Raw genomic sequence first — 22957 nt, forward strand, 5'->3', positions numbered from 1 at the left:
TCATTTGCTGCAGCATGAAGACTTAATACTTGAGAGATACAAAATTGCTGCATTGTTGCTTTATAAGCTCTCGTTTGTCCCTGAGACTAGGTTCATTTTCTCTATTGTACAATAGAAGAATATAGGATCACTTCTGACCTGCTGATTCAAATTTTGCCTTGCTGCTGTTAACCTTCTTCCTTGTTATTTTACACATTTATTTATTTCTTAGTAAGGTTTTGTCTGGGGCTGTCCTTTTCAGTATTTTGGTGTTTCTACTAATTTGAAGCCATGCAAATTTTGACAATTGTATCTTTTGATTATGGCAAACCTCAGTGGGTAGTAGCAATGATCATATCCATAATCAGTGTTTTCTTTTCTGATAAAAGTAATAAAATGTATTACTACTTTCACACTGAGCTTCTACCACCAGCAAAAGGGATGATGATAGCGGAGGCAGTCTGATGTGTGGGTTGTTTCTTTGGTTGCAAGTTCTTTCGGTGTGTGTTGAAAGAGCCCTGCTTTCCAACTAGCATTAGGGGCTACTGTTTAAATGTACATTTAGATTTTTAAAAGCTTTATAAAGACAGAAGATAAAATGCTTTACAAAAACGATGTGTTCTGATCTTTTGAAGTCTCCACAGGCCCCAACTGCCACAAACCTCGCACTGCGGAGCGAGTCAAACACATGTATCTCAGAAGCAGCTCGCCAAATAGGCTAGCAGCACTCTGAAAAACAAGTGTCGCTATGTCCAATTCAAATTCTGATTGTGCAGAATTGATTTGAAAGTGAACACTGAAAGGTTTCAAAGCCTGGGAAATATCTGATTGACACAGCAAAATCTTGGGAGCTGTAGTTTTCTTGCTTGTTTCTGCAAGCTCAGGTTGAAACCTGAGCTGAGGTGAACTTTGTTTACACTGACCCAAGGAAAATAATCAGGTTCTGATCCTGCAATGAGCGTTGCATGGGCTCATTACCATTTAGATGGGTGAGATATATTAGAGTTACCATTTCTTGTTTCATTGAGGTAATAAATGGCAGGTATTCATAATAGTTTACATCCATGAAACTATTATTTTTATTACGCCTCAGTGAGATTTGCAAGCTGCCATTATAATGAACAAAAACATGCAAGTGATTGTAAAACTGAAAGACTTTAACAATACTCATTTTGGATTATTTAAGATAGTGTTCAATTTTGCCATTTCCCTTTCACTGTTCAGCTACTCTTCCCAGAAGCTTGCGCTACTACTTTTTCTTTTGGGTGTGTGCAAACCGTGTATTTCTCTCTGTGAGAGGGCAGGGAGTACCTAAGCATTAGGAAGGTAATAGGGTGGTTTTGTTGTTGGTTTGTTTTGCCTTTTTTTCTTTTTGAAAGCTTGCTGTCCAGTCATATGTGTAAATGTTAGTATTCTGATAGGAATTCTACCGTCAGACATGGCTCTGGGATTTCAAGTGGTCTCTTTTCCCCTTAGCCTTCTCCTCCACAACCTAATACTTTTTCTTACGCAGTTCTTGCGCTTAGTGGCAAGATTTGTAAATGTGCTGATTATCTGGCAATTGCTGTCGTTGGCAACAGGACTTCAAAATTCAGCTGCTTCATTGTGGTACTGCGCGCTTCTGAGTATCTAGCTCACAGGGGCTTGCAAGGCACATAGGAGGGCCTGCATCTGATCTGGACCTCCCCACTGGCACATCATCTCTTCTTTGTTCTGTGGTTTTGTTTTAAACCTCTTTTCTGTGAATTAAAGGTGTGGCAGGAACAATAACTTGAGTGAAACAGTTCATAAAGCTGAAGGGTAGTGATCTACGTCTATGAAGCACCTGCTCTGTCTTCACACACTGTGCTAAACTTTAGATGCCTCAGCATGATAAATGTCAGTATTTCTGTTAGTTTCTTATCCCAAACTTATATGTCTAGGAAAGTCACACAATTCATTACTCTCTGGAGCTGGAACAGTTCTTGTCATAAATACCTGGTGCTGAGGAAAAAGGCTTCACACAGATGTGATATACTGCTTTTTGACTGAGAGACTTTCACATTCTGTTCACCTTCATACTTCATATGTTAAGCTGGGGGTAAAAACATATGTTATTTGTTTTTTATATATTTACATTGATTTAAAAATGCAACATATAGAAATGAAAGATAAAATGCACCTTCAGTTGCTACAGAAAAGATCTGAGAAGGAAACCTTTATTATTATGTTGCACAAATTAGATACATGGAGTGTAATGGAGCAATTTTCATTTAAAAAAAAAAAAGGAATCCTGTTTTCACTTAGAAGGGAAAATATCTGTTTCATACAGTGTGTTCCTTTGCAACAGGATCCTGATTATAGGATATTACAATAGAACATGTATTTTCCATTTGGCAGCAATGGGTATGGGTCACAGAAAATCCCTGAAAGCTTTTTATTTTGTTAGCTTATGGGAAATAAAGGCAAGTAAATGAAAAGAGGAAAACCAAGGCCATTGTAAAGCTAGTTACTGATTTGAGATAGTCAATCTGAGACAGCTGAAAATGAACTTCCTTAAAAACCCAGAACAACCCTGTTCTCCCCTGGTTCTCAAAAAACTGGCCTTTTTGTGTTGACTGAAGGGGACAGCTGGAGTCTCAAGTAGTGTGAGTGTAATAAGAGAAACTGTCTGCTATTTGGCTAAATGTATGAGTATGAAAAAATGGGAGTAGAAAAATTTTAAGTAAAATTAACGCACCCTTTGAAATGTGGACTATTTTGTTATGTATGACTCTGGTGGGAAATTTTGTATGCTCTTTTTTGTATGCTGTGGGAACTATTTGAAGAAGTATGCCTTTTTATGTCAGAATACCTGGGTCTTTGTTAACCACTTAACGTCATAAACTCTTGTTGGAGATTTATCTAGATACAAGAGCCAGAGCCATCTGTCCTTAGTAGGAAGGTAATCGAACTGTCTTAAATGAATGTTTTGAGTACAATGGTTGAATGGACCATGATTAGCTTGGTCCCCTGTGGATGGAAAGCTTTATGGCTTTTTATTTGCTGGAACAAATCCAGCCTTTTTCATAAGTGTACATTTAGTGTGCCACTGGTAGCACTGTAAATAAATAGTAAATATAATGTGCTATTCATCTGAGAAATATTTGGGGGAATGTATTCATTTCTTTGTCACTTTACATTGTGTTAAGGATTCTGTTTGGAGGTTAGATTTTACTGTTGAGAGAAAATGTAATTATAAAAGTCTGCTAAGATTGAAAATATTACAAATTTCTTTGCTTTTTTGCCATGGCAATTTGTACATATGGTTTTCTTTTAAACAACATGAGCAGTTCTGTGCTTTTCTGTTTGTTTATTTCTTTGGGGTTTTTTTTGTAATGTTATACCTCAAAACCAAACACAGATACATCAAGCTGTTTAACTTATTATTTCCTTTGAAAATACTTTTTATTTTTTAAAACACACTTTTGCCTAAGCTCAACTGTTGAAGTCAAAGTATATTCTGTTCCTAAGAAGAAAAACAGACAGCAACGGAAAAGAAGTGTTAAAAACAGGCAAAAGCTGTTTCTGGGGTGCCTGCAGCTCTGCTGCTGGAGGGCTATGGGCACAGCACATGGCATGTGACCTAACTGTTGAACATTGATTTATTACCTCCCTTGCTCTCCCCTTTTGGCTGAGGACAAATCATGGTTCTTGAATATTGTCTTTGTTTAGCCTGTCTTTGGAAGCAAAATTTACCAGTGGCCTGTCTGTGGAAGCAAAATTTTGCAAATAGTTACTGAGAAGTAGTGCTAAAGCTTTGCCAGTTTTTACTTGTTGGCTCACTTCTCCTTGTTGAAAGCAATAATAATCATGATTTATATTGCTTTCTAGCTTCATTAGTTCGGCATGTGGGTGCTCATTGTGTAAAAGTAAATAGTTGGTATCAACTGGAATTTACATAATCTTGATGCATTTTCATCATACAGTTATCACTGATGTGGTAAACATTTCTGAGCATTCTGTGCAAGTCTCTGGAAGATTCCCATGTACTTGACTTGGCCGTATTTGTGCATGCTGAAGCCACTGAGGATCTAGGTGTTGATCTCAAATAAGGGCCAAAAATCTCACAAAAATTTAAGGTATCACAATTAATCACATCTCGCACAATTTAGTACACCTGCATTTATTCTGTGAATGACACATTTCTAAAAAAAAAATTTAATACCTCCAAAAGACTTTATGATCATGATTTTTGCAAGTATTTGCACTTAACGTGTCCAATCTCTGGTACAACTGAAATCAGGTTACATTTCCTTTAGTTGATGGTAGTGGTTTTATTCCCTGGATCCCCTTCCATTTTCTCTTGTCAAAAGGCATGTTTTCTCAGAAAAGGAAGATAAATACAGTACATTGTTAGAACCTTTAAAACTGCCTTAATTTATGTCTGTATTTCATCAAGTATTTGTTCACTTGCTTAGAAATGATCTTGAACAATCAGTTAATTCTAACTATATGCTCTTAACTTGTGTTGTTTCCCCTGCATGGAAATGCAGTCAGTAAAACCACAAATCTCTAATCCATAATAAGGGATCTCTTATTTAAACCTAGAAAGTTTACAGAGGTTAGCAAAACTCCTTGTCCAGAAAACTTCATCTGAAATATATTCTAATAGTTGTAAAAAAAACCTGGTGACTAATGGGTATCCTCAGGTAGGTAATTATCAGGAAACTAAGCTAGCATGATTTTTGCCTCTGTTTGGCTTTCCTTTTGCAATATAGTCACTTCTAGCAGACTGCATTTTCTGTTTGCACATGCTCCTTGATCCTGACTGTAAACCTTACCGCTGAGGGGAAGCAGTACAGTTGGCCTAATTTTGGCCTCTCAGAACACTTGGAGTATGCACCTCCATAATGCGTTTTGAGGGCAAGGTAGACAGGATATGGGATGGGAGACTTCATAAAAGGCGCTGTAGTCTGCTCTGCTTCTGGATCCTATAGATAATTGGGCTGGAAGCAATGTTTTTGGTTGCAGAATGCTTTCTGTGGTAGATGATATGTCCCCAGAGGGAGATGCTGCCAGTGCTGTGTTGCTGTAGGAAGAGGTGCTACGCCACATCAAGGCCTGGCCAGTAGAAGCCAGTTTATCAAGGCAGAATTTTTTTGGATCTGTTGGTGGGCAGTTTCCTGCTGGAGCCTGAAGAGCTGTCAGCATTGCCTTTTTGTGACAATAGTGTGGGGGAAAGCTATGCAGGAGAAGTCTTGAAGAGCTGAGCAATGTTTTTAAATGCTTACTGCTTTCCTTCAGGTTTCGCTGAAGGACCACTGTTTTGCCTTTAATAGAAGAGAGATTATAATCACTTTGTTTTTTGAAAAGAGTGTTTGGTGGTGTGCTCCAGTGAATTCTTTTATGAAAAACTTGCAGGGAATAGTCCTGGGCATGTTAAAATATTGGTAACAAAACAATATTCCTCCAAACAGCTCTTGTAAGCGTTCTTTCAGAAGTCCAGCCGTAGATGGTAAAAGAACGTACAAAATTTTTGCAAATTGTCATTATGGTCCCATCATTATTCGCATACTCCAGAACTACCTTGTTTATTATTGTTGTTGTTGTTGAAAATTGGTGCTCTAAAGAAACTGTAAAAGTTGTAAGATCAGAGGAAATATTGAGAAATATCTAATCTGCAAACCTTTGTGTCTTTCTACACTAGCAAATACCACCTTATCAGGATTGTAATCCTGTTCCTTGTAAGAATTGTTGGTTTAAATCAGACCAGAAATAATTTGAGAATAATTCTGCCTATACTACCTTGGAACTTCATTAGGCAGTTTTCAGTCTGCCCTGACTAAAAATATTTGTTGGTGACATCAGGGCAGAAAAAAGGAGAGGAAAGGAAAAAGAAAAAGAAAGATGATTACATCTAAGTATTATGTTTCTAGCTGGAGATAGAGATGATTCAGCAGGCTTATTTCCTTTTCATCTGCACTGTTTTTCTGATCTGTGTCAAGAAAACTTTGGAGCTCTTTCTTTAGAAATGGAGAAAACAACAGTAAACAATAAATGTAAAGGGAGGTGGTTAAATTCTAATAGCTCCAGGAACTCTGAGATTGTGGTAAAGACAGACAATTTGACAGCCGCCTTCTTTTCCACATAGGCTTTACCTGTAATATTTTGATTACTTTCCTGATAAATATATATCTGCTTATAAACTTCATGCCAGGATTTTTGTTAATAATCAACTGAATGTGCTGTAGAAGTAACACTTATTCCCTTCAAAGAGGGGAAATTCTTTTTTTCTTCTTGAACCTAGAGGGGTCAAAATCAGGGACCACACAATTGGAAGCTATATTGAAGCTGCATTTGTTTACGACAGTTACTATATTTATAACATGGAACAGAATGGTAATGCTCCTTTGGCCAGCAGAATGCATTATCTATAGATCACTGTAGTGAAATTGGGATACATCTGTGTGTTTCATTTCTTCATCCTTTCATTTCTGAAGGAGTTCTAATATATCAGTAGTCTTTAATGTTCAATGTTTCATGATGCCTCTGGACAGCAATTTAGTTGGTGAAAATCCTCTGGTAGTCTGTATTTTAATTTTTTTTTTTAACTTCTGTAAGAGTGGTATGTGGTATGCTACTACAGTGGCAAGATACCTTGCAGTAGCTCAGGTTGTAGCACACGTAATTAATAACAATTTGTAATGAGTTACAAATGTGTATAGTTACTATAAATGATGGGAAAACTATCTATGACACCACCATTGAACTTAGTTTAAGAAAATGCTGAAAGGCATCTTTGCATAAATAATCTTTCTTGAAAATGTTGTCACCATACTTTTCTGGTGCTTTGGAAGACCTTAACAGAGAAAATTAATTTGCAGGTAAAACTTTGTCAAAAAAACAGTTTAACTACAGTTGTGTGAACACGGAGTTATAAATCCTTTCTCAAGTCTGCACCTAATGGATGCTCAAATTACTTTCTAGGAACTCTTTTAATCACTCCTTCAGTGATCCTAGACTTTTGGTCCAGGCAGGCATCTTAATTTGATGACTAAACCTACTGTGCGAATTCCCCATTATGTCTACAGTGCAAGTGGGATGCTAAGCAGAGGTAGCTGAGCTACCTCCAGAACCAGCAATAATACAGTTTTTTGTTACTGAGTATAAATTACTCTGAAATGGCACTACAGAACCAGGCCTGTGCTCTTACTGGGACTCGAGCTCAGGTCTTCCCACAGTGCTGCTGCACTGTGCCCAGAAGATGGGCATTTGTACCCTACCCTCAAACAATGTATATGAATAAAAAGAAGGTGTGTTAAAGCATTGTGTGAAATGATGGGGGTGCTTCCAGTTTTTTAAGTTCACGATAAGATGCTTACTGTTGGGATCTGCCTGCCTGGCAAACTGCTGTAATTTCAGTGTTTTATACCTCTTCACTCTGAGAAGAAATTCAGCTAAGCTGCAGATTATCCCTTGGCAGGCCTTGACTATGGATATGACCTTTATACAGCTGGATGCATGCTCCAGTAGCCAGCAAAACTAAATGAGAATGGAATTATAGCCCTTCTTCTTTTGAGGGTTCACTTAGAAGTGTATGCACAGTTTTCTCTAGTGGTTGAGAGAGATTCTCTCAAATGCAATGAAGTTATTTTGCCGTGCACATCAGCTGAGAATCTTCCCAGTGATAGGTAAAAAAGAAGCAGAAGGAAGCACAGAAAATTCTTGTTATCCTTTAATATTTGAAAAAGTAGTAGGGTGATAAAAATTAACTAATAGCATAGCCCATCCTGTGGTACAGTCAGTCACAGATGTCCCTGCAAACATCTGGTATAACATGAAGAGCAGTAGATTAAACCTATTTTCTTTGCATAACTAAAAAGGTTGACAGTCTTGCTAGACAGTTTGGGTTTAATATTAAGGTTGATTAATCTTTCTTACATGAAGGCTTGCAGTCCTATGAGCTTTTGAGATACGTCCAAGTTCAGCATTTAAGCACGCACTGAACCACTGTGATAAACTTATTATATTCCTTTAGATAAAAGAAGGTTGCAGAAATTAGTCTTTTCTGTGTACATGGAGCAGTCTGGCAGCATTCCTTTGCAGTGTTCATAAATGTATTTATAATAAATGTAGCTAGCATTAATTCTAAGTGCATGGTTTTTTTTTTCTTGGGAGGGGACAAGAGAATGATATATTGATAAGCAAATCTTTGAAGCTCTTGAGGAAATGTACTTTAATCAGAATCACTCGGGGAGGGTAACTTCTTTCCCCTTTTATTAATTTTCTCTTAAATGTGGTTTTTAATGCAAAACCTTTTAAAATGCTTCAGATTAATATGGAAATACTTCCTAATTTTATCTTTTTTTCCTTCAGTCAGTCATTTATATTCTACACAGACTAGAATAGCACTGTGGGGGGAGCACTTAAATAGGAGGAAGATATTTGTCATCTGTCACACTCTGAAATTAAACTTCTGATATTGAGTTATTGCCTTAGAAATAACTTCAAAAAACTTTACATGCAGAGAAAAGTACATGGTGGGGGAAGCTGTTGAACTAGTTATGTAATAACACTGTGTTCAGTTCCAGAGAATTTAAGAGTCTTTAAAAATATTTCTTCATGCATAAATTAAAAAATACATCCATACAAAAAAAAAAAGTCAATGATTCCTTGACCACATACATGGATTTCTTTCTTTTACCAAAATTACAGAGGGGAGGCAGAGGTCCCAGAGCTGCTGCAGAGATTTCTAATGCGAAATTCATATCCAATTTTCTTATGTAGCCTTGAAAATTCTTGTTGTACCTTTACATATATTAAGAAAGTAAGAAGGAGAGAAAGGGGCCATGTCTAAGGGGATCTGTTCTCTGTACAGTGAGGGAAGTGAAGCTCAAAAGTACCAATGGCAAGTTGTACAACACGCTGGTTGGGAGGTACATACTATTTAATAATGGCTACTGTGGAAAGAGTATTTGGACTTCAGCATGATACTTCTGTTTTGTGGAAAGATGGTGAAAAATTCTAAATGTGATGAAACAAAGCAGTGGCTTATCCACAGGGTTGGGATAATAGCAATGTTCGTAGTTGATCAGTATAAGACTACTGAGGGAGAATGACAGACTCCTCTTCCTTAAAACTGGTTTTGTTTCAAAATGTTTGCTAAAAGAAAATATCTGTAGAGTGGCTGCATTCATTAAACCTGTCATTTGTTGAGAAAAGTGAGCAACTTGTATTTTTTTTGCCAAATCAGATTGCTTGCTTTGTGCTTCTGCTTATCCCCCATTGACAGCTTCTGCTGTCATGCAGAAGGCTTGGAGGCATTGCTGTTACATAAATGCAGTGAACAACAAATGTATATTCTTGTTCTCTGTGTGCACATATATATATTTTGTTTCTTCGCTGCAAGTACGTGTATTATTTGTAGCCATCATAGCCTATGGTCATGTCATTACTTCCCCCAAAATGTTTAGAATTTTTTTTCACTTTTTGGCATGTAGTTGATAGGAGAGTGACATTTCCATTGACAAAATATCCCCAAAGAAGTACTCAGCATATTGGGAAGTCTCAACCAAGACTCCTCTATAACACTGAGGCATAGTTGCTTCCAGATGTGGTTTAGAGATTGTACAGTAACACTTTTATGATCAGCTCTGCTGTCTTCTCATTCTGTACAGCTTAGGTCACTAATGAAATGAAGCATCTGTGAGGGCATCAGTCATCTCGGATCCCCAAGTAAAATGAATGGGATTATTTTAATTAATGCATTTGTAGCTTTCATGACCAAGAAAAGAAGCAATGTTGTCTGTTTGGTGCCTACAACTCTCTTAGCTTCAAGAGCGACTTGAGGTGCCTGGAATGTCACCTTCACCTTAATGTCAGTCACTTTGATAAAGGATTTACATGGTTGAAAATATGACAATATGAAAAATGTGAAAATATGTTTCCAGCTCACATTTCTAGCGAGGTCTTGCCTGAGAGACAGAACAACCTCTTCAGAGCAACACCCTTGACTCATATAATGGAACAAGGAAACCCGTCACTTGCTGCTTTTTCAGTTCATCATCTAATGAGAGGTGACAGTAGATGTACCACAGCTACTGAGAGGCTTTACTGCCTGTCTTTTTGACATATTGAGCTAACACATAGGCTGTCAGTTTTGGTTTATAATCTTATAATTACTTATATTAAATCCTGGGGAATTATAAGAAGGATGAGGTGCATCTCAATTGTAAGCTAAACTTGAAATAATACTACATTCATAGAAGGTGGAAACAATTGAAGGTGTAGTAGAGGTCTATACCACTATTGCAGGGGAGTCATAGTGGAAGACAAAACCCCTCACAAAAACCATTATATTAGAGAAAATTAACTTCTCCTTCCATGGTAATTGATTTTTCAAGTATCAGTGTAGTTGGTCTTTCTTTCCTATTGTCTTCCCTGACTTGCAAATGTTATGATTTTATTTCTCTGCCAATTTAAATTGCAGATGCATGGTTCATGATGGAATTTTTGCTAAAGCCACAGCCCTCATACTGTCTATACTACATGCTAGATTGTCCACTTTAGAAAAATGGCATGGTGCTTTATTTGGCCTAGAGTTTCATTCATTCAGTGTTCAAATATTAGTAAACTTTGACCTGGGATGCAAGGGCCAAATGGAGAGGGGTTTTGAGGTCTCTTCCACTACACAAGATAAAAGCACCAGCCAGCAGGATGCCATTCCTCCCAGAGGCAGTCCTAATACAGTTGACTGTTTTATTTACCCCTGCTTCAATCAAAGCTCTGTCTTCTTTTATATTAACAAAAGCATTATGCTTGATACAAAATCTACATCTGTGATAACTTTCCCAAATTAAATTTATTTTATCTTAAGAGTTGTTACTGTATAGCAGCAACCTTCTAGGACATTTAAAGATAAAGTGGAAAGAAATTCAGTGACACTGCAGTAAATGTATCTTGCTGGAATTTTTTGTAAGTTGAAAGAAACAAAGCAACTTTGATCTGTCTAAGCTACAGTATAAATTTTGGCTTTGTTCAGTATCATGCCAAATAGTGATGTCATCTTTCTAATTTTTTACTGTCTTTATAGAGATCATTATATTTATATAAATATATGATGATGGTCAACCATCATATCATCATCAGCCTGATCCTCACAGGTTTAAATAAAAATCTCTCATTACAGCCTTTGCAAATTACATTTTAAGCTATCTTTTGTGAACTACATGTACATGCTTTGTCCATTGACTGTAAAGGAGTAAATCAAATAAAGGAAATAATGGAAAATCTCAGCTATCAGATGACAAGGGTGCATATATTGAGTAATGGAAAATGCTGCAAGTGGAAAAGCTCTTTTTAGATGTTGGAGCAATAGTATGTTGCTTGAAGCACACAATTAGAACAGTTTAAACAGTTATTAAAGAATGTTGCCAGATCTTATCACTGCAGTCATGCATATAGATCAATGATCCCCGTGCAGCACTACAAAATGTGTGAATGAGGTACACTAACTAAAAATAAACCTATTGAGTGATATTCCTAAATTGCCATAGAATACTGGATAAATGATGCAATTTTAGCAGGACAAAATAATCTCCAAGATGTGATAAAAATTGTGTTTAACTGCAACATTACAAGTGAGCGTGAGAGATGATAAGATAGCTGCAGGCCTTCTTTGTTTCCTTGAGCATTCATCAATGTTTAAAAAACCAAAACAAACAAGACCACACCAGACAAAACACCCATACAAACAGGATGGAAATACTGACTTGAGATGAGGTTAGAACTAGGTATAGTGAGGTGGATAAGCTGTGCATGCTTGTTTATGTGCTGAGTCTTCTAAGAAGGCATCATGCAGTATTTTACAGGTTTTACTTGGCATCAGTAACTCTGCAACTGATATATTTCTGAGTATCTGCAATGAGTCTTTAATCATTCTCAGGTTAGTTCATTAAACTTGGAGCCATTGTAGTTCTGCTCTTGCATTATCTGCAAGAAGTATTGGTTTATTAACCAATAATATGTATTGGTAATAATGATATAACCAATGTATGGAAACACCTGGTAGGGGTACAGCTATTAGAGTAGGCTGGAGTAGATTGTAACTGCTATGATTTACGTTGTAAAGCCACTTAAGCAGCCCAAAATATAATGACAAGTATCTGTGGGTTTAAAAAAAAATAATTCTCAAGACACTTGGCAAGAGGTGAGCATCCCAGAACTATCTGAAAGAGGGACAAAAGAACCTTTTCTTTACTTCCCCTCCCCTTTTAGAAGAATCATTTCATACTTAACCAAATATCTCTTGTGCCCTTGTACCCCAAACAGAATCGTTTTTTTTTCCTCATAAGAAGCTGGTTTGTTGAAGAAGAATGTGCAGTTGTCACCTCTGTGACTCTTCCAAATTTTTAGGTTATTGAGTAAATGGGAACTTGCATTAATTTCTTTATGGATCAATCTTCAGTTTGACGTGGGAAGATGAAACCTTTCTCTCATCAAAAAGTCTTAAAGATCAATAAAATACTTTTCTCTGTAGCAAATTATTGGACTATCAATTTCTTGTATGGTTATTCATATTTTCAGCCAACTCTAGCAATTAATGCTATTTCTGCTCCAGCAAGGGTTTAAGCTATTTAGGCAAACAAATGAAGCACAAAGGTTTTTATTTAATAATAAATTTTGTATTAATCTAATTTTTTTCATGAGCGACTGGCTTTCTCAGATCACTATCCTTTACAGGGAATGTTAGAGCAATATGCAGTACCTTTAACAACTATAACTTTTGAAAACTCTGGGAATGCCAAATGAAAGCATAAAGAAATATTTATTTGACGGAGCCTTAAGTAAGCCCTGATTAAAGCAACAATGCATTTTAAAACTAGCATTGATTGCTCTGGGACTTAAAGTTTTATAATCCTGGACTATGGTTTTGTCTGAAGATGTTGAACCTTTATAGAGTCAGAGAAATAATATTGAGAATACTGATTAGATACTTGAATTCATCAACCTAGTATTTGAGCACTTTTATCTTCTGAATTTATTCTCAAAACCAGTCTTATAGAAATGGAAGTACTTTACTGATGAGGTAAATGGAGGCAGGAGGTTTAATGACATACCTGTACTGTTAGGCAGAAAGACACTTTTTGCAACCTAAGCCTCAAACAGTAAGCATTTGGAACTGTGGTGTAGACAAAATGGAGCTAAGTATTCCCATCACTATGACTGTGTCTGTGCTGCTTCGAGTCCTGCATTGGGAGTCCCCCTTCTTACTAATTTAATTTACTTTGCATCTTTATCATCTCTGCTGTTAAAGTTGTTTTGACTTGCTGTACTTTAAAGCTATTGTGTTTACATATTTTCCCCTAATATGCTTCCCTGTTTGCAGTTAGTTTGATTCTTGGAGTCACGTGTAAGTTGCCTGGAATGGTATTTGATGTGTGAATTGCATTGCCAGTTAATGGAGAAGATGAACTGCTTTTGCTTAGCTACAGTATTGTGCATGCAATTCAAAATGATAGAGCTCTAGTTTTCCCAGATTTTTGTGTATTTCTGTAATGGGGAGTCTCTGGAATAAATGTGGAAAAGTGATGTTGGTAGCCTGGGTAATGGAGCAAGTTGTTAGACTTGGAACTACTGCGGGTATTTCTGTTAGCATAGGATGAAAAAAAGATATTTTTATCACTTGTAGTAATGAGATTCCATGGCACTTCTATCAATTGAATTAGCCTTTAGTTTGGCCAGATTTCGTTTCATTTATGACATGTCACCTACCTAACTTAGCTTTGACTCTCAAATGTATTGTCCTTTTAATTTCTGACCTGATGAACAGGTGTTCAGTGTTGTGCTGGTTTTGGCTGAGAAGGGGTTAATTCTCCTCACTATGGGGGTCGGCTACCTTTCCAGCTTCCCACGCTCTGCCGCGTGGCGGGGTGGGGCTGGGAGGGGCAGGGCCGTGGTGGGGGCGGCTGACCCTGACTGGCCAATGGCAGGTTCATTCCACACCATGTGACACCATGACCAGTATATTGAGGGGGGGCAGTGGCAGCGCGGAGGGGGCGCGGCGTCGGGTCGGCGGGCGGCGAGTGCGGTTCGTTTCGGCAGTTCGTTCCCCCTCTCCTCTCTTCTCCCCTCCCCTCCCCTCCCTTTCCCCCTCCCCCGGGGCTTTGTGCCTCTCGTTGTTCTCCTTTACATTGCATTTCTATTGTTGTTTCTTTTAATTTTAATTATTAAACTGTTCTTCTCTCAACCCACGAGCGTTACCCTTCTGATTCTCTCCCCCATCTAGCGGTGGGGGAGTGAGCGAGTAACTGTGTGGGGCTGAGCTGCTGCTAAACCACGACAGTCTTTTGGCGCCCAACGTGGGGCTCAAGGGTTGGAGATAACAACAGCTGCTGGTCACAGCACCTTGTTGTCCTTTTTGCAGTTGGTGTTAAAGATCGGTGTTGGTTTGTTTTGTCTGCTGTGTTCTGCTGTGATTAGTAATTTTTTGCCTACGAGATTTGTTATACAAACACTTGTTTTCAGCTTTATCTGGTATTTGGGGTTTTTGCTGAAACCGTTACTGTACTTCGGATACCACCTTGTTGAGGCAATTAGCAATTATACCACCTCCTCTGAGAGATTTTATATGGACGAAATACAGAATAATACCTTTGCAACTTTGTTCTATGATGTCTGTGCCTTTGTTACAACAACGTCTTTGTATCTTGAACATCCTTGGGTGGTTAAGGTGCACTTATTGTTAGTTTTTGGGCATGTTGTTTTGGTTTTGACTAAGCAACTTAAGAATATCACCCAGAAATCTGCCCCGAGGCTTGATAGTGCATTTGGGATGGCATGGGCAAATCCCTAGGGCAGTGGGCACCCCCAGTGTTTTGGAGTTTCACCCCCGAACAAGTGCAGAATCCTAAAAAACTAGTAGAATATTTGGAGAAAGCATGTTGTTATGCTGGGAACTCCAGAGAGACACAGATAACTGCAACATGCTGGGGTCTGGCCCATGCATACTGAGCCCTGCTCAACAGTATTCAGTGCCCCCAGGGGGAAGAGAGTGTCTCTGGATTGAAATGCAAAGTGACTGGCACTGTAGACAATCCAGCCCTGACAACAGGCACTGCAGCCACTCAAACCCCCACAACAAGTGGAGCTAGCTCAGAAAATAAACCTGTACCAGTATCAGTTGCCCCCATACACAAGACGAAATATTGGAAGCGGACATCAACTCGTTTAGAACGGGATGATGAAGAACCAGGGCCATCACGGGGAGAGGAGGGAGAAGTAATAAATGAAGGACAGGGATCGGGTGGTCTCTAAGCGAGTTGGGAGATATGCGAAAAGATTATAGCCGTCGTTCAGGTGAGCACATTGTCACCTGGCTGCTCCGATGCTGGGAGAATGGGGCCAGTAGCCTGGAACTAGAGGGAAAAGAAGCCAAACAATTGGGATCCCTTTCTGGGGAAGGGGGTGTTGACAAAGCAATTGGAAAAAAACCACAAGCCCTCAGCCTCTGGAGGCGACTCCTGTCTGGAGTGAAGGAAAGGTATCCCTTTAAAGAAGATGTTACATATCACCCAGGAAAATGGACAACTATGGAGAAAGGCATCCAGTATCTAAGGGAATTAGCTGTTTTTGAGGTGATTTATGGTGACCTGGATGATCAACGGTCATCCAAAGATCCAGATGAAGCCGAGTGCATATGACCCATGTGGCAGAAGCTTGTACGGAGCGCACCATCCTCATACGCAAACTCATTGGCAGTAATGTCCTGGAGAGGGGACGAGGCACCAACAGTGGCGGAGATGACTGATGGACTCCGGGATTATGAAACAAATATCTCTTCCTCGCTAGACTCTGCTGTGGAGAAACTATCCCAAGAGGTCCAGCAACTCAAAGAAGATCTGTCCTACTCCCCACATCGACAGAGCAGTGTCTCAGCTGTTAGGAATAAGCGTCCTTTGGCTCAAAGAAGGGGATACACACCATGGGCCCACCCTATAACGGTTCTAACTGTGTGACCACAGAGAGGACATGATGAGGTGGGATGGCAAGCCTCCTTCGACCCTACAGGCACGAGTACATGAACTGCAAGGAAGAACAGTCACTCAGGGAGGCTCTTCCAGGAAAGCTGCTGCTCCAATTTCCAGCGAGCAAGTCCCCAGACAGAGGAGTAGAAGCGCAGATTTTATTTCTAAGCGTAATAGAGGGACTCCTGATTCACATTTACAGGAAGTGAGTTGTGACTGCCATGATCAGGACTAGAGGGGCCCTGCCTCCAGCTGGGTGGAGGAAAGGGATAACCGGGCTTACTGGACTGTGTGGATCCGATGGCCTGGCACGTCCGACCCACAGGAGTATAAAGCTTTAGTGGACACCGGTGCACAGTGCACCTTAATGCCATCAAAGTATATAGGGGCAGAACCCATCAGCATTGCTGGAGTGACAGGGGGATCCCAAGAGCTAACTGTATTGGAGGCCGAAGTGAGCCTAACTGGGAAGAGTGGCAGAAGCACCCCATTGTGACTGGCCCAGAGGCTCCATGCATCCTTGGCATAGACTGTCTCAGGAGAGGGTATTTCAAGGACCCAAAAGGTTACAAGTGTGCTTTTGGTGTAGCTGCCTTGGAGACGGAGGAAACTGAACAGCTGTCTACCTTGCCCGGTCTCTCGAAGGACCCTTCTGTTGTGGGGTTGCTGAAGGTTGAAGAACAACAGGTGCCAATCGCCACCACAAGAGTGCACCGGCGGCAATATCGCACCAACAGAGACTCTCTGATCCCCATCCATAAACTCATTCACCAACTGAGGAGCCAAGGAGTCATCAGTAAGACCCACTCACCCTTTAAGAGTCCCATATGGCCAGTGCGGAAGTGTAATGGAGAGTAGAGACTAACAGTAGACTGTCGTGGCCTGAATGAAATCACTCCACCGTTGAGTGCTGCTGTGCCAGACATGCTAGAACTTCAATACGAACTGGAGTCAAAGGCAGCCAAGTGGTATGCCACAACTGATATTGCTAATGCATTCTCCTCAATCCCTCTGGCAGCAGAGTGCAGGCCACAGTTTGCTTTCACATGGAGGGGTGTCCATTACACCTGGAATCCACTGCCCCAGGGGTGGAAACACAGTCCTACCATTTGCCATGGACTGATTCAGACTGAACTGGAACAGGGAGAAGCTCCAGAACACCTTCAATGCATTGATGACGTCATTGTGTGGGGCAACACAGCGGAAGAAGTTTTTGAGAAAGGAGAGAAAATAGTCCAAATCCTTCTGAAAGCTGGTTTTGCCATAAAACAAAGTAAGGTGAAGGGACGCGCACGAGAAATCCAGTTCTTAGGAATCAAATGGCAAGATGGTCGTCGTCATATTCCAATGGATGTGATCAACAAAATAGCAGCCATGTCTCTACCAACTAGCAAAAAGGAAACACAAGCTTTCTTGGGCGTTGTGGGTTTTTGGAGAATGCATATTCCAAATTACAGTCTGATCGTAAGCCCTCTCTATCAAGTGACCCGGAAAAAGAATGATTTCAAATGGGGCCCTGAGCAACAACAAGCCTTTGAACAGATTAAATGAGAAATAGTTCATGCAGTAGCTCTTGGGCCAGTCCGGGCAGGACAAGATGTAAAAAATGTGCTCTACACTGCAGCCGGGGAGAATGGCCCTACCTGCAGCCTCTGGCAGAAAGCACATGGGGAGACCCAAGGTTAAACCCTAGGGTTTTGGAGTCGGGGATACAGAGGGTCCGAAGTCTGCTATACTCCAACTGAAAAAGAGATATTGGCAGCATATGAAGGGGTTCGAGCTGCTTCAGAAGTGGTTGGTACTGAGGCACAGTTGCTCCTGGCACCCCAACTGCCAGTGCTGGGCTGGATGTTCAAAGGAAATGTCCCCTTTACACACCATGCAACTGACGCTACATGGAGTAAATGGGTTGCACTGATCACCCAGTGGGCTTGAGTAGGAAACCCCAGTCGCCCAGGAATCTTGGAAGTGATTACGGACTGGCCAGAAGGCAAAGATTTTGGATTATCACCAGAGGAAGAGGTGACACGTGCTGAAGAAGCCCCACTGTATAACAAACTGCCAGAAAATGAGAAGCAATATGCCCTGTTCACTGATGGGTCCTGTTGCTTTGTGGGAAAGCACCAGAGATGGAAGGCTGCTGTATGGAGTCCTACACGACAAGTAGCAGAAACTGCTGAAGGAGAAGGTGAATCGAGCCAGTTTGCAGAGGTAAAGGCCATCCAGCTGGCCTTAGACATCGCTGAACGGGAAAAGTGGCCAGTGCTCTATCTCTATACTGACTCCTGGATGGTGGCAAATGCCCTGTGGGGCTGGTTACAGCAGTGGAAGCAAAGCAACTGGCACCGCAGAGGCAAACCCATCTGGGCTGTCACATTGTGGCAAGATATTGCTGCCCAGGTAGAGAAACTGGTTGCAAAGGTACATCATGTGGATGCTCACGTCCCTGAGAATCGGGCCACTGAAGAACATCGGAACAACCAGCAGGTAGATCAGGCTGCCAAGATTGAAGTGGCTGAGGTGGATCTGGACTGGCAACATAAGGGTGAACTATTTCTAGCTCGATGGGCCTATGACACCTCAGGCCATCAGGGGAGAGATGCAACATACAGGTGGGCTCGTGATCGAGGGGTGGACTTGACCATGGACGCTATTGCACGGGCTATCCACGAATGTGACACATGCGCTGCAATCAAGCAAGTGAAGCGGGTAAAGCCTCTGTGGTATGGGGGACGATGGCTGAAATATAAATATGGGGAGGCCTGGCAAATTGACTATATGACACTCCCACAAACCCGCCAAGGCAAGCGCCATGTGCTTACAATGGTAGAAACAACGACTGGCTGGCTGGAAACATATCCTGTCCCCCACGCCACTGCCCGGAACACTATCCTGGGTCTTGAAAAACAAGTCCTGTGGCGACATGGCACCCCAGAGAGAATTGAGTCAGACAACGGGACTCATTTCCGAAACAACCTCATAGACAGCTGGGCCAAAGAGCATGGCGTTGAGTGGGTGTATCACATCCCCTATCACGCACCAGCCTCTGGGAAAATTGAACGGTACAATGGACTGATAAAAACTACACTGAGAGCAATGGGGGGTGGGACATTCCGGCACTGGGATACTCATTTAGCAAAAGCCACGTGGTTAGTCAACACGAGGGGATCTGCCAACCGAGCTGGCCCTGCCCAGTCAGAAATCCTACGTACTGTGGAACGGGAATAGAGTCCATGTAGTGCACACAAAAAGTATGCTGGGCAAAACAGTCTGGGTTCTTCCTCCCTCAGGCAAAGGCAAACCCATTCGTGGGATTGCTTTTTCTCGAGGACCTGGGTGCACTTGGTGGGTGATGCAGGAGGATGGAGAAAGCCGATGTGTGCCTCAAGGGGATTTGATTTTGGGCGAAAACAGTCAATGAACTGAATGGCACAATGTGAACTGCTAGATAATATTGTGTGTCACCTCTGTGTTGTACTCTGATATCATTGATACGAGCCTCCCAACCCATGGAAGATAAACTATGAAACAAGCCATGATGGAACAATGACTGACTCGGCATGAAGCAACCCAACGCCACACACCATCTCTCCCACCCTGAACGACTGATACGACAGATGGAGCCCAGCGTGGACTGGGTGAACTCAATGGACATTTTAATGGACATTTTACAGGGAAGGTCCATAGACTAAGGGAATGATGTCTGTGTATTATGTTAAAGGATGGATGGATGACTGGCCAATGGCAGGTTCATTCCATACCATGTGACACCATGACCAGTATATTGAGGGGGGGCAGGTTGCAGCGAGAGCGTGGCGTGGCATCAGGTCGGTGGGTGGCTGCGGCGCGTGCGGTTTGTTTCGGTGGTTCGTTCCCCCTCTCCTCTCCCTTCCCCCCTCCCCCGGAGCTTTGCTCCTCTCGTTGTTCTCCTTTACATTGCATTTCTGTTGTTGTTTCTTTTAATTTTAATTATTAAACTGTTCTTATCCCAACCCATGAGCGTTACCCTTCTGATTCTCTCCCCCATCTACCGGTGGGGGAGTGAGCGAGCGACTGTGTGGGGCTGAGCTGCTGGCTAAACCACGACAAGTGTTCACAGTGAAACTGATAGATTGTAAGAATTGCTTTTTGGCTGTTAATACCATAATGCACATTCAGTTTGCGTATCATTATTTTACGTTCCAATAGTGCAAGAGAAATTAATATTGAATATATCTATTCTGAAACTTTTAGAATGCTGTCATTGCTATGTAACTGCATAAATCTCACAGCTTAGTGGAACAATTATCTGACTAGTGGTAAAGTGGTATGTTTTACAAGACTGTATGCTTACCAGGTTGTCTTGACAAATACAGTACACACACAGTATTATGTCTCTGCTTACTTATAATCATCTCCAGAAGGTTTTAAAATAGATTTTGTTGAAAATGTAGTAATCCTGTTGTTAGATTTGCGAACCAGAGAGATGTCTAGATGATTGTCTTCATGTAGCTCTTGGAAGAGATGTATGTTTTCATCTCCTCCAAAAGTAACTGAATAAAGCTTTCATACACTTGGATTTATGCATATATTTATTTACTAGACCTTTGTCCACTCAAACTATTTGACTCTAAGAAAAATTGAGGTTACCAATTCCATTTAAGACTTACAGACCCCAGTGCTACTACAGAATAATTATAAATGGCAACAAATGTAATAGCTTTTACGTGTATTATTATTTTGATTTTTTTAATTAGACAATTTTTATCACTTCTGTTGCATTGAAAGGTGTGTTAGACTTTTTTTAACAGACTTGCTTTTAAGTTTGCAATTAGGGAGTAATACAGAAGATATGAGGTTAATTATATTAATTGTGCAATAAAACCATTTTGGTTTAAATAAAACCAGATGCTTTAAAATGGTTGGACTGCTTTTTTTCTCTGATTTTTACATTCATTGTATCTAGTCAGAATTTATATTTCCAAAATAGAAACTATTTTTTCTTTATTTTTACTAGGGCTTGCATGCTGTGGCACAAAGACTGCATCACACTGTGTGCTATGTTGATGGTAAGCTTTATTTCATCTTGCTAAGTTATACGCATCATAGTTCCAGGGGATATTGCATTATTTTGTCAGTCAGTTGTTTGAAATTATCATAAACACACTGACATGAGTTTAGTCTTTATCTTTTATAGTGAATTAATGACAAATTTCCATTTTTATATAACATCCAGTGCAAAATCAGTTTAAAAATCTGAAGAATCTGATAATGGCCTTGAAGTTTCAATGGTTATGTTAAAAATTGCAGACAGCACAGGACAGGGACATTTTTGTAGTTTATGTAATGCAGTGGCATCCTAATTCATGACTGATCCCCAAATGGCAAGATGCAAACAGTAACACAAAAGGCCCAGCTCGGGGTCCAGTGAATTCCATTTTTTTCAGGCTCCATGTCTTCAGGCTCTTTATCTATGCAAAGTAATCCTCTATGGCTGCCAACTCTTTGGCACTTTTAAAAATAACTGAGTTTAAAATATTCTATAAACTCATTTTTGCGTAGGCAAAATAAGCCCCTGTGCTCCTCCAAAGCAGCACACATTTCTTCTCTTCCCCTTCTTCTCCAAATATTAGCAAATTACCACTTTTATTATGGTTATGACATGAAAATAAACCAGCTTTTGGAATTAAGCCTCACCTTTATCAAAAGGTTTCGAGCTATGGCCTGTTCTTTTTTGAGCTGTTGAGTAGAAAACACCTTCTGTATTTCTGGGTTTACTGATACATATTTTTAAATTAATATTTTTTCGTCTTACTAGAAGTAGCTTGAATCCTCATGTGGTTCCACCCCTCTCTTTTCCCTCCTACCTCATAAGTTCTCCCTTACCTGCCAAAGGATGTCAGTGACCTCTACGTCGGAGACCAGAAGTTAATAAACAGCTTTCCCTAGCTGATGGGATTAGAGGCGTCAGAGGAGTGGCCAAGGATTTAAGGAATACAGTCTTATAATCTTCTTCCCTAGTTCACTTAAGTTCAGTCAGCCATTGAAAATCTGCCTTTAAGCTGTCAAGGTAATCAATAGACACGTCCAGTTAAGCTGCTTCTTGGTATTTCTGAGAGTCCAGTCACATTCATAAATGTGACTTCCTGAATAAAAATGTTTGATCCTACATATTCATTGGCTTCTTAGTAAGTACATTTACCCATGGGAATAGTTTGGCTTGCAGGGTGTTGAATAGCCAACAGTAAAGGTTTATGTGCATCTTTGCAAATTGTGACCAAGGACAAGCCCTTGCTCAGTTGCATATTACATTTAATTACTCATCACTCTGGAATCAAGAGTTAATGCAAGAACAAAATCTTATAATCTGTCAGGTCTTTTAATGCCAAAGTTCCTCTATTTCCAGTTTTCTGATTGTTTTATACACTTGCCCTCATTCTGGCAACTTTTCCGTGTAATACATGTGGTTTTTCCATAGTCTCCTGTATAACAGTGATATTTGAAGCAGTTCTGCTATTTTGCTGGTGCTTGCTGGAGGTTTGGAGAGGCTGTAAGGATCTTAGCACTGACTCTGCCCATTTAATTAATCTGGGAGCCCCAGATGGACAGTTAATGGCTCTATTAATAATTTCACTTTCTTATATTCTCAGTTTGAAAATATTGGACCAATATTTTGTGCTCTGAGGTATGATAAAAGTATCTTTTATTTTAGAGTCCATCTAGCAGTAATCCACTGCAAGCTTTGTATATGTTCTCTAAAGCAGGGGCTCATAATTTTTCTTTACACAATTACTGCATAAGGCCCCAAGCTTGGCATTGCTCAGCTACAATATTTTTTACAACAAATACAAGAAGCCATTGTAATCTCAAGGGCTTATAATTAAATTTTACTAATGCAAATTATTTTTTGTTAGGCAAATCTGACAGTGTTATTGCCAGTCTAATTTTTTTGAACAGTTTATCAAGGCTAGCACAAAACCCCAGATAAACTGAACTATATCTTTTCTGATTTT

General features: G+C 40.2%; 1 protein-coding gene across 4 annotated transcripts in view; it reads left to right on the top strand.

Annotated features, from left to right (window-relative positions):
- ATP2B2 (ATPase plasma membrane Ca2+ transporting 2) overlaps window positions 1-22957 on the top strand; it is a 464757-nt gene that overhangs the window by 94105 nt on the left and 347695 nt on the right. For all 4 annotated transcript variants that reach the window (XM_064454232.1, XM_064454233.1, XM_064454234.1 and 1 more), the window contains exon 2: window positions 20962-21013. The gene's annotated coding sequence lies outside the window, so the exon portion shown is untranslated. The remainder of the gene's footprint in view (window positions 1-20961; window positions 21014-22957) is intronic.

Source organism: Phalacrocorax carbo, chromosome 6 (assembly GCF_963921805.1).
Source record: "Phalacrocorax carbo chromosome 6, bPhaCar2.1, whole genome shotgun sequence".
NCBI lineage: Eukaryota > Metazoa > Chordata > Aves > Suliformes > Phalacrocoracidae > Phalacrocorax > Phalacrocorax carbo.